Genomic DNA, 13,488 nt, shown 5'->3' with positions numbered 1-13,488 from the left:
CAGAGTTTCTGGAAAATGTCTTCCCTGCGGCAATCTTTTGCTATGTCTCCACAGTGGGTTTCAGTTGTAGGCCTTGGTGCGGCCCAAGTGGCAAACAATTTCTGATCATCGCTTCTCGGCCAAATGGCTCAAGATCAAGCGTAGTGTCTGTTCTTCTCGGATACGTCCCCTATTTGGGGACCATATATTAAATGGATTTTTGGAATAGGGAGCTGGAAATGGAGCTTGCTTTGTCACACGGAACCTTCACGTGCTGTCACAATGGGGATGGAGGGTGTGATTATGCAGATTCAAAACGCGTTGTGCACAGCTTGAACACACGCACACCGCAGAACTGTCATCGACAAAGCTTCCAGAGTTTCTGGAAAATGTCTTCCCTGCGGCAATCTTTTGCTATGTCTCCACAGTGGGTTTCGGTTGTAGGCCTTGGTGCGGCCCAAGTGGCAAACCATTTCTGATCATCGTTTCTCGGCCAAATGGCTCAAGATCAAGCGTAGTGTCTGTTCTTATCTGATACGTCCCCTATTTGGGGACCATATATTAAATAGATTTTTGGAATAGGGAGCTGGAAATGGAGCTTGCTATGTCGCACAGAACCTTCACGTGCTGTCACAATGGGGATGGAGGGTGTGGTTATGCAGATTCAAAATGCGTTGTGCACAGCTTGAACACACGCACACCGCAGAACTGTCATCTACAGAGCTTCCAGGGTTTCTGGAAAATGTCTTCCCTGCGGCAATCTTTTGCTATGTCTCCACAGTGGGTTACGGTTGTAGGCCTTGGTGAGGCCTAAGTGGCAAACCATTTCTGATCATCGCTTCTCGGCCAAATGGCTCAAGATCAAGCGTAGTGTCTGTTCTTATCTGATACGTCCCCTATTTGGGGACCATATATTAAATGGATTTTTGGAAAACGGAGCTGGAAATGGAGCTTGCTTCGTCGGACGGAACCTTCACGTGCTGTCACAATGGGGATGGAGGGTGTGGTTATGCAGATTCAAAACGCGTTGTGCACAGCTTGAACACACGCACACCGCAGAACTATCATCTACAGAACCTCCAGAGTTTCTGGAAAATGTCTTCCCTGCGGCAATCTTTTGCTATGTCTCCACAGTGGGTTTCGGTTGTAGGCCTTGGTGCGGCCCAAGTGGCAAACCATTTCTGATCATCGCTTCTCGGCCAAATGGCTCAAGATCAAGCGTAGTGTCTGTTCTTATCTGATACGTCCCCTATTTGGGGACCATATATTAAATGGATTTTTGGAATAGGGAGCTGGAAATGGAGCTTGCTTTGTCACACGGAACCTTCACGTGCTGTCACAATGGGGATGGAGGGTGTGGTTATGCAGATTCAAAACGCGTTGTGCACAGCTTGAACACACGCACACTGCAGAACTGTCATCGACAGAGCTTCCAGAGTTTCTGGAAAATGTCTTCCCTGCGGCAATCTTTTGCTATGTCTCCACAGTGGGTTTCGGTTGTAGGCCTTGGTGCGGCCCAAGTGGCAAACCATTTCTGATCATCGCTTCTCGGCCAAATGGCTCAAGATCAAGCGTAGTGTCTGTTCTTATCTGATACGTCCCCTATTTGGGGACCATATATTAAATAGATTTTTGGAATAGGGAGCTGGAAATGGAGCTTGCTTTGTCGCACGGAACCTTCACGTGCTGTCACAATGGGGATGGAGGGTGTGGTTATGCAGATTCAAAACGCGTTGTGCACAGCTTGAACACACGCACACCGCAGAACTGTCATCGACAGAGCTTCCAGAGTTTCTGGAAAATGTCTTCCCTGCGGCAATCTTTTGCTATGTCTCCACAGTGGGTTTCGGTTTTAGGCCTTGGTGCGGCCCAAGTGGCAAACCATTTCTGATCATCGCTTCTCGGCCAAATGGCTCAAGATCAAGCGTAGTGTCTGTTCTTATCTGATACGTCCCCTATTTGGGGACCATATATTAAATGGATTTTTGGAATAGGGAGCTGGAAATGGAGCTTGCTTTGTCACACGGAACCTTCACGTGCTGTCACAATGGGGATGGAGGGTGTGGTTATGCAGATTCAAAACGCGTTGTGCACAGCTTGAACACACGCACACCGCAGAACTGTCATCTACAGAGCTTCCAGAGTTTCTGGAAAATGTCTTCCCTGCGGCAATCTTTTGCTATGTCTCCACAGTGGGTTTCGGTTGTAGGCCTTGGTGCGGCCCAAGTGGCAAACCATTTCTGATCATCGCTTCTCGGCCAAATGGCTCAAGATCAAGCGTAGAGTCTGTTCTTATCTGATACGTCCCCTATTTGGGGACCATATATTAAATGGATTTTTGGAATAGGGAGCTGGAAATGGAGCTTGCTTTGTCGCACGGAACCTTCACGTGCTGTCACAATGGGGATGGAGGGTGTGGTTATGCAGATTCAAAACGCGTTGTGCACAGCTTGAACACACGCACACCGCAGAACTGTCATCTACAGAGCTTCCAGAGTTTCTGGAAAATGTCTTCCCTGCGGCAATCTTTTGCTATGTCTCCACAGTGGGTTTCGGTTGTAGGCCTTGGTGCGGCCCAAGTGGCAAACCATTTCTGATCATCGCTTCTCGGCCAAATGGCTCAAGATCAAGCGTAGTGTCTGTTCTTATCTGATACGTACCCTATTTGGGGACCATATATTAAATAGATTTTTGGAATAGGGAACTGGAAATGGAGCTTGCTTTGTCGCACGGAACCTTCACTTGCTGTCACAATGGGGATGGAGGGTGTGGTTATGCAGATTCAAAACGCGTTGTGCACAGCTTGAACACACGCACACCGCAGAACTGTCATCTACAGAACTTCCAGAGTTTCTGGAAAATGTCTTCCCTGCGGCAATCTTTTGCTATGTCTCCACAGTGGGTTTCGGTTGTAGGCCTTGGTGCGGCCCAAGTGGCACACCATTTCTGATCATCGCTTCTCGGCCAAATGGCTCAAGATCAAGCGTAGTGTCTGTTCTTATCTGATACGTCCCCTATTTGGGGACCATATATTAAATGGATTTTTGGAATAGGGAGCTGGAAATGGAGCTTGCTTTGTCGCACGGAACCTTCACGTGCTGTCACAATGGGGATGGAGGGTGTGGTTATGCAGATTCAAAACGCGTTGTGCACAGCTTGAACACACGCACACCGCAGAACTGTCATCTACAGAGCTTCCAGAGTTTCTGGAAAATGTCTTCCCTGCGGCAATCTTTTGCTATGTCTCCACAGTGGGTTTCAGTTGTAGGCCTTGGTGCGGCCCAAGTGGCAAACAATTTCTGATCATCGCTTCTCGGCCAAATGGCTCAAGATCAAGCGTAGTGTCTGTTCTTCTCGGATACGTCCCCTATTTGGGGACCATATATTAAATGGATTTTTGGAATAGGGAGCTGGAAATGGAGCTTGCTTTGTCACACGGAACCTTCACGTGCTGTCACAATGGGGATGGAGGGTGTGATTATGCAGATTCAAAACGCGTTGTGCACAGCTTGAACACACGCACACCGCAGAACTGTCATCGACAAAGCTTCCAGAGTTTCTGGAAAATGTCTTCCCTGCGGCAATCTTTTGCTATGTCTCCACAGTGGGTTTCGGTTGTAGGCCTTGGTGCGGCCCAAGTGGCAAACCATTTCTGATCATCGTTTCTCGGCCAAATGGCTCAAGATCAAGCGTAGTGTCTGTTCTTATCTGATACGTCCCCTATTTGGGGACCATATATTAAATAGATTTTTGGAATAGGGAGCTGGAAATGGAGCTTGCTTTGTCGCACAGAACCTTCACGTGCTGTCACAATGGGGATGGAGGGTGTGGTTATGCAGATTCAAAATGCGTTGTGCACAGCTTGAACACACGCACACCGCAGAACTGTCATCTACAGAGCTTCCAGGGTTTCTGGAAAATGTCTTCCCTGCGGCAATCTTTTGCTATGTCTCCACAGTGGGTTACGGTTGTAGGCCTTGGTGAGGCCTAAGTGGCAAACCATTTCTGATCATCGCTTCTCGGCCAAATGGCTCAAGATCAAGCGTAGTGTCTGTTCTTATCTGATACGTCCCCTATTTGGGGACCATATATTAAATGGATTTTTGGAAAACGGAGCTGGAAATGGAGCTTGCTTCGTCGGACGGAACCTTCACATGCTGTCACAATGGGGATGGAGGGTGTGGTTATGCAGATTCAAAACGCGTTGTGCACAGCTTGAACACACGCACACCGCAGAACTGTCATCGACAGAGCTTCCAGAGTTTCTGGAAAATGTCTTCCCTGCGGCAATCTTTTGCTATGTCTCCACAGTGGGTTTCGGTTGTAGGCCTTGGTGCGGCCCAAGTGGCAAACCATTTCTGATCATCGCTTCTTGGCCAAATGGCTCAAGATCAAGCGTAGTGTCTGCTCTTATCTGATATGTCCCCTATTTGGGGACCATATATTAAATAGATTTTTGGAATAGGGAGCTGGAAATGGAGCTTGCTTTGTCGCACGGAACCTTCACGTGCTGTCACAATGGGGATGGAGGGTGTGGTTATGCAGATTCAAAACGCGTTGTGCACAGCTTGAACACACGCACACCGCAGAACTATCATCTACAGAACCTCCAGAGTTTCTGGAAAATGTCTTCCCTGCGGCAATCTTTTGCTATGTCTCCACAGTGGGTTTCGGTTGTAGGCCTTGGTGCGGCCCAAGTGGCAAACCATTTCTGATCATCGCTTCTCGGCCAAATGGCTCAAGATCAAGCGTAGTGTCTGTTCTTATCTGATACGTCCCCTATTTGGGGACCATATATTAAATGGATTTTTGGAATAGGGAGCTGGAAATGGAGCTTGCTTTGTCACACGGAACCTTCACGTGCTGTCACAATGGGGATGGAGGGTGTGGTTATGCAGATTCAAAACGCGTTGTGCACAGCTTGAACACACGCACACTGCAGAACTGTCATCGACAGAGCTTCCAGAGTTTCTGGAAAATGTCTTCCCTGCGGCAATCTTTTGCTATGTCTCCACAGTGGGTTTCGGTTGTAGGCCTTGGTGCGGCCCAAGTGGCAAACCATTTCTGATCATCGCTTCTCGGCCAAATGGCTCAAGATCAAGCGTAGTGTCTGTTCTTATCTGATACGTCCCCTATTTGGGGACCATATATTAAATAGATTTTTGGAATAGGGAGCTGGAAATGGAGCTTGCTTTGTCGCACGGAACCTTCACGTGCTGTCACAATGGGGATGGAGGGTGTGGTTATGCAGATTCAAAACGCGTTGTGCACAGCTTGAACACACGCACACCGCAGAACTGTCATCGACAGAGCTTCCAGAGTTTCTGGAAAATGTCTTCCCTGCGGCAATCTTTTGCTATGTCTCCACAGTGGGTTTCGGTTTTAGGCCTTGGTGCGGCCCAAGTGGCAAACCATTTCTGATCATCGCTTCTCGGCCAAATGGCTCAAGATCAAGCGTAGTGTCTGTTCTTATCTGATACGTCCCCTATTTGGGGACCATATATTAAATGGATTTTTGGAATAGGGAGCTGGAAATGGAGCTTGCTTTGTCACACGGAACCTTCACGTGCTGTCACAATGGGGATGGAGGGTGTGGTTATGCAGATTCAAAACGCGTTGTGCACAGCTTGAACACACGCACACCGCAGAACTGTCATCTACAGAGCTTCCAGAGTTTTTGGAAAATGTCTTCCCTGCGGCAATCTTTTGCTATGTCTCCACAGTGGGTTTCGGTTGTAGGCCTTGGTGCGGCCCAAGTGGCAAACCATTTCTGATCATCGCTTCTCGGCCAAATGGCTCAAGATCAAGCGTAGTGTCTGTTCTTATCTGATACGTCCCCTATTTGGGGACCATATATTAAATAGATTTTTGGAATAGGGAGCTGGAAATGGAGCTTGCTTTGTCGCACGGAACCTTCACGTGCTGTCACAATGGGGATGGAGGGTGTGGTTATGCAGATTCAAAACGCGTTGTGCACAGCTTGAACACACGCACACCGCAGAACTGTCATCGACAGAGCTTCCAGAGTTTCTGGAAAATGTCTTCCCTGCGGCAATCTTTTGCTATGTCTCCACAGTGGGTTTCGGTTTTAGGCCTTGGTGCGGCCCAAGTGGCAAACCATTTCTGATCATCGCTTCTCGGACAAATGGCTCAAGATCAAGCGTAGTGTCTGTTCTTATCTGATACGTCCCCTATTTGGGGACCATATATTAAATGGATTTTTGGAAAACGGAGCTGGAAATGGAGCTTGCTTCGTCGGACGGAACCTTCACATGCTGTCACAATGGGGATGGAGGGTGTGGTTATGCAGATTCAAAACGCGTTGTGCACAGCTTGAACACACGCACACCGCAGAACTGTCATCGACAGAGCTTCCAGAGTTTCTGGAAAATGTCTTCCCTGCGGCAATCTTTTGCTATGTCTCCACAGTGGGTTTCGGTTGAAGGCCTTGGTGCGGCCCAAGTGGCAAACCATTTCTGATCATCGCTTCTTGGCCAAATGGCTCAAGATCAAGCGTAGTGTCTGCTCTTATCTGATATGTCCCCTATTTGGGGACGATATATTAAATAGATTTTTGGAATAGGGAGCTGGAAATGGAGCTTGCTTTGTCGCACGGAACCTTCACGTGCTGTCACAATGGGGATGGAGGGTGTGGTTATGCAGATTCAAAACGCGTTGTGCACAGCTTGAACACACGCACACCGCAGAACTATCATCTACAGAACTTCCAGAGTTTCTGGAAAATGTCTTCCCTGCGGCAATCTTTTGCTATGTCTCCACAGTGGGTTTCGGTTGTAGGCCTTGGTGCGGCCCAAGTGGCAAACCATTTCTGATCATCGCTTCTCGGCCAAATGGCTCAAGATCAAGCGTAGTGTCTGTTCTTATCTGATACGTCCCCTATTTGGGGACCATATATTAAATGGATTTTTGGAATAGGGAGCTGGAAATGGAGCTTGCTTTGTCACACGGAACCTTCACGTGCTGTCACAATGGGGATGGAGGGTGTGGTTATGCAGATTTAAAACGCGTTGTGCACAGCTTGAACACACGCACACCGCAGAACTGTCATCGACAGAGCTTCCAGAGTTTCTGGAAAATGTCTTCCCTGCGGCAATCTTTTGCTATGTCTCCACAGTGGGTTTCGGTTGTAGGCCTTGGTGCGGCCCAAGTGGCAAACCATTTCTGATCATCGCTTCTCGGCCAAATGGCTCAAGATCAAGCGTAGTGTCTGTTCTTATCTGATACGTCCCCTATTTGGGGACCATATATTAAATGGATTTTTGGAATAGGGAGCTGGAAATGGAGCTTGCTTTGTCGCACGGAACCTTCACGTGCTGTCACAATGGGGATGGAGGGTGTGGTTATGCAGATTCAAAACGCGTTGTGCACAGCTTGAACACACGCACACCGCAGAACTGTCATCGACAGAGCTTCCAGAGTTTCTGGAAAATGTCTTCCCTGCGGCAATCTTTTGCTATGTCTCCACAGTGGGTTTCGGTTGTAGGCCTTGGTGCGGCCCAAGTGGCAAACCATTTCTGATCATCGCTTCTTGGCCAAATGGCTCAAGATCAAGCGTAGTGTCTGCTCTTATCTGATATGTCCCCTATTTGGGGACCATATATTAAATAGATTTTTGGAATAGGGAGCTGGAAATGGAGCTTGCTTTGTCGCACGGAACCTTCACGTGCTGTCACAATGGGGATGGAGGGTGTGGTTATGCAGATTCAAAACGCGTTGTGCACAGCTTGAACACACGCACACCGCAGAACTATCATCTACAGAACTTCCAGAGTTTCTGGAAAATGTCTTCCCTGCGGCAATCTTTTGCTATGTCTCCACATTGGGTTTCGGTTGTAGGCCTTGGTGCGGCCCAAGTGGCAAACCATTTCTGATCATCGCTTCTCGGCCAAATGGCTCAAGATCAAGCGTAGTGTCTGTTCTTATCTGATACGTCCCCTATTTGGGGACCATATATTAAATGGATTTTTGGAATAGGGAGCTGGAAATGGAGCTTGCTTTGTCACACGGAACCTTCACGTGCTGTCACAATGGGGATGGAGGGTGTGGTTATGCAGATTCAAAACGCGTTGTGCACAGCTTGAACACACGCACACTGCAGAACTGTCATCGACAGAGCTTCCAGAGTTTCTGGAAAATGTCTTCCCTGCGGCAATCTTTTGCTATGTCTCCACAGTGGGTTTCGGTTGTAGGCCTTGGTGCGGCCCAAGTGGCAAACCATTTCTGATCATCGCTTCTCGGCCAAATGGCTCAAGATCAAGCGTAGTGTCTGTTCTTATCTGATACGTCCCCTATTTGGGGACCATATATTAAATAGATTTTTGGAATAGGGAGCTGGAAATGGAGCTTGCTTTGTCGCACGGAACCTTCACGTGCTGTCACAATGGGGATGGAGGGTGTGGTTATGCAGATTCAAAACGCGTTGTGCACAGCTTGAACACACGCACACCGCAGAACTGTCATCGACAGAGCTTCCAGAGTTTCTGGAAAATGTCTTCCCTGCGGCAATCTTTTGCTATGTCTCCACAGTGGGTTTCGGTTTTAGGCCTTGGTGCGGCCCAAGTGGCAAACCATTTCTGATCATCGCTTCTCGGCCAAATGGCTCAAGATCAAGCGTAGTGTCTGTTCTTATCTGATACGTCCCCTATTTGGGGACCATATATTAAATGGATTTTTGGAATAGGGAGCTGGAAATGGAGCTTGCTTTGTCACACGGAACCTTCACGTGCTGTCACAATGGGGATGGAGGGTGTGGTTATGCAGATTCAAAACGTGTTGTGCACAGCTTGAACACACGCACACCGCAGAACTGTCATCTACAGAGCTTCCAGAGTTTTTGGAAAATGTCTTCCCTGCGGCAATCTTTTGCTATGTCTCCACAGTGGGTTTCGGTTGTAGGCCTTGGTGCGGCCCAAGTGGCAAACCATTTCTGATCATCGCTTCTCGGCCAAATGGCTCAAGATCAAGCGTAGTGTCTGTTCTTATCTGATACGTCCCTTATTTGGGGACCATATATTAAATAGATTTTTGGAATAGGGAGCTGGAAATGGAGCTTGCTTTGTCACACGGAACCTTCACGTGCTGTCACAATGGGGATGGAGGGTGTGGTTATGCAGATTCAAAACGCGTTGTGCACTGCTTGAACACACGCACACCGCAGAACTGTCATCTACAGAGCTTCCAGAGTTTTTGGAAAATGTCTTCCCTGCGGCAATCTTTTGCTATGTCTCCACAGTGGGTTTCGGTTGTAGGCCTTGGTGCGGCCCAAGTGGCAAACCATTTCTGATCATCGCTTCTCGGCCAAATGGCTCAAGATCAAGTGTAGTGTCTGTTCTTATCTGATACGTCCCCTATTTGGGGACCATATATTAAATAGATTTTTGGAATAGGGAGCTGGAAATGGAGCTTGCTTTGTCGCACGGAACCTTCACGTGCTGTCACAATGGGGATGGAGGGTGTGGTTATGCAGATTCAAAACGCGTTGTGCACAGCTTGAACACACGCACACCGCAGAACTGTCATCTACAGAGCTTCCAGAGTTTCTGGAAAATGTCTTCCCTGCGGCAATCTTTTGCTATGTCTCCACAGTGGGTTTCGGTTGTAGGCCTTGGTGTGGCCCAAGTGGCAAACCATTTCTGATCATCGCTTCTCGGCCAAATGGCTCAAGATCAAGCGTAGTGTCTGTTCTTATCTGATACGTCCCCTATTTGGGGACCATATATTAAATGGATTTTTGGAATAGGGAGCTGGAAATGGAGCTTGCTTTGTCACACGGAACCTTCACGTGCTGTCACAATGGGGATGGAGGGTGTGGTTATGCAGATTCAAAACGCGTTGTGCACAGCTTGAACACACGCACACCGCAGAACTGTCATCTACAGAGCTTCCAGAGTTTTTGGAATATGTCTTCCCTGCGGCAATCTTTTGCTATGTCTCCACAGTGGGTTTCGGTTGTAGGCCTTGGTGCGGCCCAAGTGGCAAACCATTTCTGATCATCGCTTCTCGGCCAAATGGCTCAAGATCAAGCGTAGTGTCTGTTCTTATCTGATACGTCCCCTATTTGGGGACCATATATTAAATAGATTTTTGGAATAGGGAGCTGGAAATGGAGCTTGCTTTGTCGCACGGAACCTTCACGTGCTGTCACAATGGGGATGGAGGGTGTGGTTATGCAGATTCAAAACGCGTTGTGCACAGCTTGAACACACGCACACCGCAGAACTGTCATCGACAGAGCTTCCAGAGTTTCTGGAAAATGTCTTCCCTGCGGCAATCTTTTGCTATGTCTCCACAGTGGGTTTCGGTTTTAGGCCTTGGTGCGGCCCAAGTGGCAAACCATTTCTGATCATCGCTTCTCGGACAAATGGCTCAAGATCAAGCGTAGTGTCTGTTCTTATCTGATACGTCCCCTATTTGGGGACCATATATTAAATGGATTTTTGGAAAACGGAGCTGGAAATGGAGCTTGCTTCGTCGGACGGAACCTTCACATGCTGTCACAATGGGGATGGAGGGTGTGGTTATGCAGATTCAAAACGCGTTGTGCACAGCTTGAACACACGCACACCGCAGAACTGTCATCGACAGAGCTTCCAGAGTTTCTGGAAAATGTCTTCCCTGCGGCAATCTTTTGCTATGTCTCCACAGTGGGTTTCGGTTGAAGGCCTTGGTGCGGCCCAAGTGGCAAACCATTTCTGATCATCGCTTCTTGGCCAAATGGCTCAAGATCAAGCGTAGTGTCTGCTCTTATCTGATATGTCCCCTATTTGGGGACGATATATTAAATAGATTTTTGGAATAGGGAGCTGGAAATGGAGCTTGCTTTGTCGCACGGAACCTTCACGTGCTGTCACAATGGGGATGGAGGGTGTGGTTATGCAGATTCAAAACGCGTTGTGCACAGCTTGAACACACGCACACCGCAGAACTATCATCTACAGAACTTCCAGAGTTTCTGGAAAATGTCTTCCCTGCGGCAATCTTTTGCTATGTCTCCACAGTGGGTTTCGGTTGTAGGCCTTGGTGCGGCCCAAGTGGCAAACCATTTCTGATCATCGCTTCTCGGCCAAATGGCTCAAGATCAAGCGTAGTGTCTGTTCTTATCTGATACGTCCCCTATTTGGGGACCATATATTAAATGGATTTTTGGAATAGGGAGCTGGAAATGGAGCTTGCTTTGTCACACGGAACCTTCACGTGCTGTCACAATGGGGATGGAGGGTGTGGTTATGCAGATTTAAAACGCGTTGTGCACAGCTTGAACACACGCACACCGCAGAACTGTCATCGACAGAGCTTCCAGAGTTTCTGGAAAATGTCTTCCCTGCGGCAATCTTTTGCTATGTCTCCACAGTGGGTTTCGGTTGTAGGCCTTGGTGCGGCCCAAGTGGCAAACCATTTCTGATCATCGCTTCTCGGCCAAATGGCTCAAGATCAAGCGTAGTGTCTGTTCTTATCTGATACGTCCCCTATTTGGGGACCATATATTAAATGGATTTTTGGAATAGGGAGCTGGAAATGGAGCTTGCTTTGTCGCACGGAACCTTCACGTGCTGTCACAATGGGGATGGAGGGTGTGGTTATGCAGATTCAAAACGCGTTGTGCACAGCTTGAACACACGCACACCGCAGAACTGTCATCGACAGAGCTTCCAGAGTTTCTGGAAAATGTCTTCCCTGCGGCAATCTTTTGCTATGTCTCCACAGTGGGTTTCGGTTGTAGGCCTTGGTGCGGCCCAAGTGGCAAACCATTTCTGATCATCGCTTCTTGGCCAAATGGCTCAAGATCAAGCGTAGTGTCTGCTCTTATCTGATATGTCCCCTATTTGGGGACCATATATTAAATAGATTTTTGGAATAGGGAGCTGGAAATGGAGCTTGCTTTGTCGCACGGAACCTTCACGTGCTGTCACAATGGGGATGGAGGGTGTGGTTATGCAGATTCAAAACGCGTTGTGCACAGCTTGAACACACGCACACCGCAGAACTATCATCTACAGAACTTCCAGAGTTTCTGGAAAATGTCTTCCCTGCGGCAATCTTTTGCTATGTCTCCACATTGGGTTTCGGTTGTAGGCCTTGGTGCGGCCCAAGTGGCAAACCATTTCTGATCATCGCTTCTCGGCCAAATGGCTCAAGATCAAGCGTAGTGTCTGTTCTTATCTGATACGTCCCCTATTTGGGGACCATATATTAAATGGATTTTTGGAATAGGGAGCTGGAAATGGAGCTTGCTTTGTCACACGGAACCTTCACGTGCTGTCACAATGGGGATGGAGGGTGTGGTTATGCAGATTCAAAACGCGTTGTGCACAGCTTGAACACACGCACACTGCAGAACTGTCATCGACAGAGCTTCCAGAGTTTCTGGAAAATGTCTTCCCTGCGGCAATCTTTTGCTATGTCTCCACAGTGGGTTTCGGTTGTAGGCCTTGGTGCGGCCCAAGTGGCAAACCATTTCTGATCATCGCTTCTCGGCCAAATGGCTCAAGATCAAGCGTAGTGTCTGTTCTTATCTGATACGTCCCCTATTTGGGGACCATATATTAAATAGATTTTTGGAATAGGGAGCTGGAAATGGAGCTTGCTTTGTCGCACGGAACCTTCACGTGCTGTCACAATGGGGATGGAGGGTGTGGTTATGCAGATTCAAAACGCGTTGTGCACAGCTTGAACACACGCACACCGCAGAACTGTCATCGACAGAGCTTCCAGAGTTTCTGGAAAATGTCTTCCCTGCGGCAATCTTTTGCTATGTCTCCACAGTGGGTTTCGGTTTTAGGCCTTGGTGCGGCCCAAGTGGCAAACCATTTCTGATCATCGCTTCTCGGCCAAATGGCTCAAGATCAAGCGTAGTGTCTGTTCTTATCTGATACGTCCCCTATTTGGGGACCATATATTAAATGGATTTTTGGAATAGGGAGCTGGAAATGGAGCTTGCTTTGTCACACGGAACCTTCACGTGCTGTCACAATGGGGATGGAGGGTGTGGTTATGCAGATTCAAAACGTGTTGTGCACAGCTTGAACACACGCACACCGCAGAACTGTCATCTACAGAGCTTCCAGAGTTTTTGGAAAATGTCTTCCCTGCGGCAATCTTTTGCTATGTCTCCACAGTGGGTTTCGGTTGTAGGCCTTGGTGCGGCCCAAGTGGCAAACCATTTCTGATCATCGCTTCTCGGCCAAATGGCTCAAGATCAAGCGTAGTGTCTGTTCTTATCTGATACGTCCCTTATTTGGGGACCATATATTAAATAGATTTTTGGAATAGGGAGCTGGAAATGGAGCTTGCTTTGTCACACGGAACCTTCACGTGCTGTCACAATGGGGATGGAGGGTGTGGTTATGCAGATTCAAAACGCGTTGTGCACTGCTTGAACACACGCACACCGCAGAACTGTCATCTACAGAGCTTCCAGAGTTTTTGGAAAATGTCTTCCCTGCGGCAATCTTTTGCTATGTCTCCACAGTGGGTTTCGGTTGTAGGCCT

At 48.2% G+C, this 13,488-nt stretch overlaps 38 pseudogenes; all 38 read left to right on the top strand.

Moving 5' to 3' along the window:
* Positions 1-107: 107 nt before the first annotated feature.
* On the top strand, positions 108-286 carry LOC143762634 (U2 spliceosomal RNA; annotated as a pseudogene).
* A 174-nt stretch (positions 287-460) lies between these two features.
* LOC143761495 (U2 spliceosomal RNA) lies at positions 461-636 on the top strand (annotated as a pseudogene).
* Positions 637-813: 177 nt separating this feature from the next.
* On the top strand, positions 814-989 carry LOC143760514 (U2 spliceosomal RNA; annotated as a pseudogene).
* Positions 990-1,166: 177 nt separating this feature from the next.
* On the top strand, positions 1,167-1,342 carry LOC143760910 (U2 spliceosomal RNA; annotated as a pseudogene).
* Positions 1,343-1,519: 177 nt separating this feature from the next.
* LOC143759656 (U2 spliceosomal RNA) lies at positions 1,520-1,695 on the top strand (annotated as a pseudogene).
* Positions 1,696-1,872: 177 nt separating this feature from the next.
* LOC143760909 (U2 spliceosomal RNA) lies at positions 1,873-2,048 on the top strand (annotated as a pseudogene).
* Positions 2,049-2,225: 177 nt separating this feature from the next.
* LOC143761565 (U2 spliceosomal RNA) lies at positions 2,226-2,401 on the top strand (annotated as a pseudogene).
* A 177-nt stretch (positions 2,402-2,578) lies between these two features.
* On the top strand, positions 2,579-2,755 carry LOC143762232 (U2 spliceosomal RNA; annotated as a pseudogene).
* A 176-nt stretch (positions 2,756-2,931) lies between these two features.
* LOC143759971 (U2 spliceosomal RNA) lies at positions 2,932-3,107 on the top strand (annotated as a pseudogene).
* A 177-nt stretch (positions 3,108-3,284) lies between these two features.
* LOC143762633 (U2 spliceosomal RNA) lies at positions 3,285-3,463 on the top strand (annotated as a pseudogene).
* A 174-nt stretch (positions 3,464-3,637) lies between these two features.
* LOC143760574 (U2 spliceosomal RNA) lies at positions 3,638-3,813 on the top strand (annotated as a pseudogene).
* Positions 3,814-3,990: 177 nt separating this feature from the next.
* Positions 3,991-4,168, top strand: LOC143759483 (U2 spliceosomal RNA; annotated as a pseudogene).
* Positions 4,169-4,343: 175 nt separating this feature from the next.
* LOC143761970 (U2 spliceosomal RNA) lies at positions 4,344-4,519 on the top strand (annotated as a pseudogene).
* Positions 4,520-4,696: 177 nt separating this feature from the next.
* LOC143760908 (U2 spliceosomal RNA) lies at positions 4,697-4,872 on the top strand (annotated as a pseudogene).
* A 177-nt stretch (positions 4,873-5,049) lies between these two features.
* Positions 5,050-5,225, top strand: LOC143759655 (U2 spliceosomal RNA; annotated as a pseudogene).
* Positions 5,226-5,402: 177 nt separating this feature from the next.
* LOC143760907 (U2 spliceosomal RNA) lies at positions 5,403-5,578 on the top strand (annotated as a pseudogene).
* A 177-nt stretch (positions 5,579-5,755) lies between these two features.
* LOC143759654 (U2 spliceosomal RNA) lies at positions 5,756-5,931 on the top strand (annotated as a pseudogene).
* A 177-nt stretch (positions 5,932-6,108) lies between these two features.
* LOC143762950 (U2 spliceosomal RNA) lies at positions 6,109-6,286 on the top strand (annotated as a pseudogene).
* A 175-nt stretch (positions 6,287-6,461) lies between these two features.
* On the top strand, positions 6,462-6,637 carry LOC143762297 (U2 spliceosomal RNA; annotated as a pseudogene).
* Positions 6,638-6,814: 177 nt separating this feature from the next.
* On the top strand, positions 6,815-6,990 carry LOC143760905 (U2 spliceosomal RNA; annotated as a pseudogene).
* A 177-nt stretch (positions 6,991-7,167) lies between these two features.
* LOC143759970 (U2 spliceosomal RNA) lies at positions 7,168-7,343 on the top strand (annotated as a pseudogene).
* Positions 7,344-7,520: 177 nt separating this feature from the next.
* On the top strand, positions 7,521-7,696 carry LOC143761969 (U2 spliceosomal RNA; annotated as a pseudogene).
* Positions 7,697-7,873: 177 nt separating this feature from the next.
* LOC143760904 (U2 spliceosomal RNA) lies at positions 7,874-8,049 on the top strand (annotated as a pseudogene).
* Positions 8,050-8,226: 177 nt separating this feature from the next.
* On the top strand, positions 8,227-8,402 carry LOC143759653 (U2 spliceosomal RNA; annotated as a pseudogene).
* Positions 8,403-8,579: 177 nt separating this feature from the next.
* On the top strand, positions 8,580-8,755 carry LOC143760903 (U2 spliceosomal RNA; annotated as a pseudogene).
* A 177-nt stretch (positions 8,756-8,932) lies between these two features.
* Positions 8,933-9,108, top strand: LOC143761737 (U2 spliceosomal RNA; annotated as a pseudogene).
* Positions 9,109-9,285: 177 nt separating this feature from the next.
* Positions 9,286-9,461, top strand: LOC143760895 (U2 spliceosomal RNA; annotated as a pseudogene).
* Positions 9,462-9,638: 177 nt separating this feature from the next.
* LOC143760902 (U2 spliceosomal RNA) lies at positions 9,639-9,814 on the top strand (annotated as a pseudogene).
* A 177-nt stretch (positions 9,815-9,991) lies between these two features.
* Positions 9,992-10,167, top strand: LOC143759652 (U2 spliceosomal RNA; annotated as a pseudogene).
* Positions 10,168-10,344: 177 nt separating this feature from the next.
* On the top strand, positions 10,345-10,522 carry LOC143762948 (U2 spliceosomal RNA; annotated as a pseudogene).
* Positions 10,523-10,697: 175 nt separating this feature from the next.
* LOC143762296 (U2 spliceosomal RNA) lies at positions 10,698-10,873 on the top strand (annotated as a pseudogene).
* Positions 10,874-11,050: 177 nt separating this feature from the next.
* LOC143760901 (U2 spliceosomal RNA) lies at positions 11,051-11,226 on the top strand (annotated as a pseudogene).
* Positions 11,227-11,403: 177 nt separating this feature from the next.
* LOC143759968 (U2 spliceosomal RNA) lies at positions 11,404-11,579 on the top strand (annotated as a pseudogene).
* A 177-nt stretch (positions 11,580-11,756) lies between these two features.
* Positions 11,757-11,932, top strand: LOC143761967 (U2 spliceosomal RNA; annotated as a pseudogene).
* Positions 11,933-12,109: 177 nt separating this feature from the next.
* Positions 12,110-12,285, top strand: LOC143760900 (U2 spliceosomal RNA; annotated as a pseudogene).
* A 177-nt stretch (positions 12,286-12,462) lies between these two features.
* On the top strand, positions 12,463-12,638 carry LOC143759651 (U2 spliceosomal RNA; annotated as a pseudogene).
* A 177-nt stretch (positions 12,639-12,815) lies between these two features.
* LOC143760899 (U2 spliceosomal RNA) lies at positions 12,816-12,991 on the top strand (annotated as a pseudogene).
* A 177-nt stretch (positions 12,992-13,168) lies between these two features.
* On the top strand, positions 13,169-13,344 carry LOC143761736 (U2 spliceosomal RNA; annotated as a pseudogene).
* Positions 13,345-13,488: the final 144 nt, after the last annotated feature.

The sequence above is a fragment of the Ranitomeya variabilis genome, chromosome 3, assembly GCF_051348905.1.
Source record: "Ranitomeya variabilis isolate aRanVar5 chromosome 3, aRanVar5.hap1, whole genome shotgun sequence".
In the NCBI taxonomy this organism is placed as follows: Eukaryota; Metazoa; Chordata; class Amphibia; order Anura; family Dendrobatidae; genus Ranitomeya; species Ranitomeya variabilis.
Note: the sequence above shows the minus strand (reverse complement) of the source record. Positions and strands in the feature narration are given on the sequence as shown.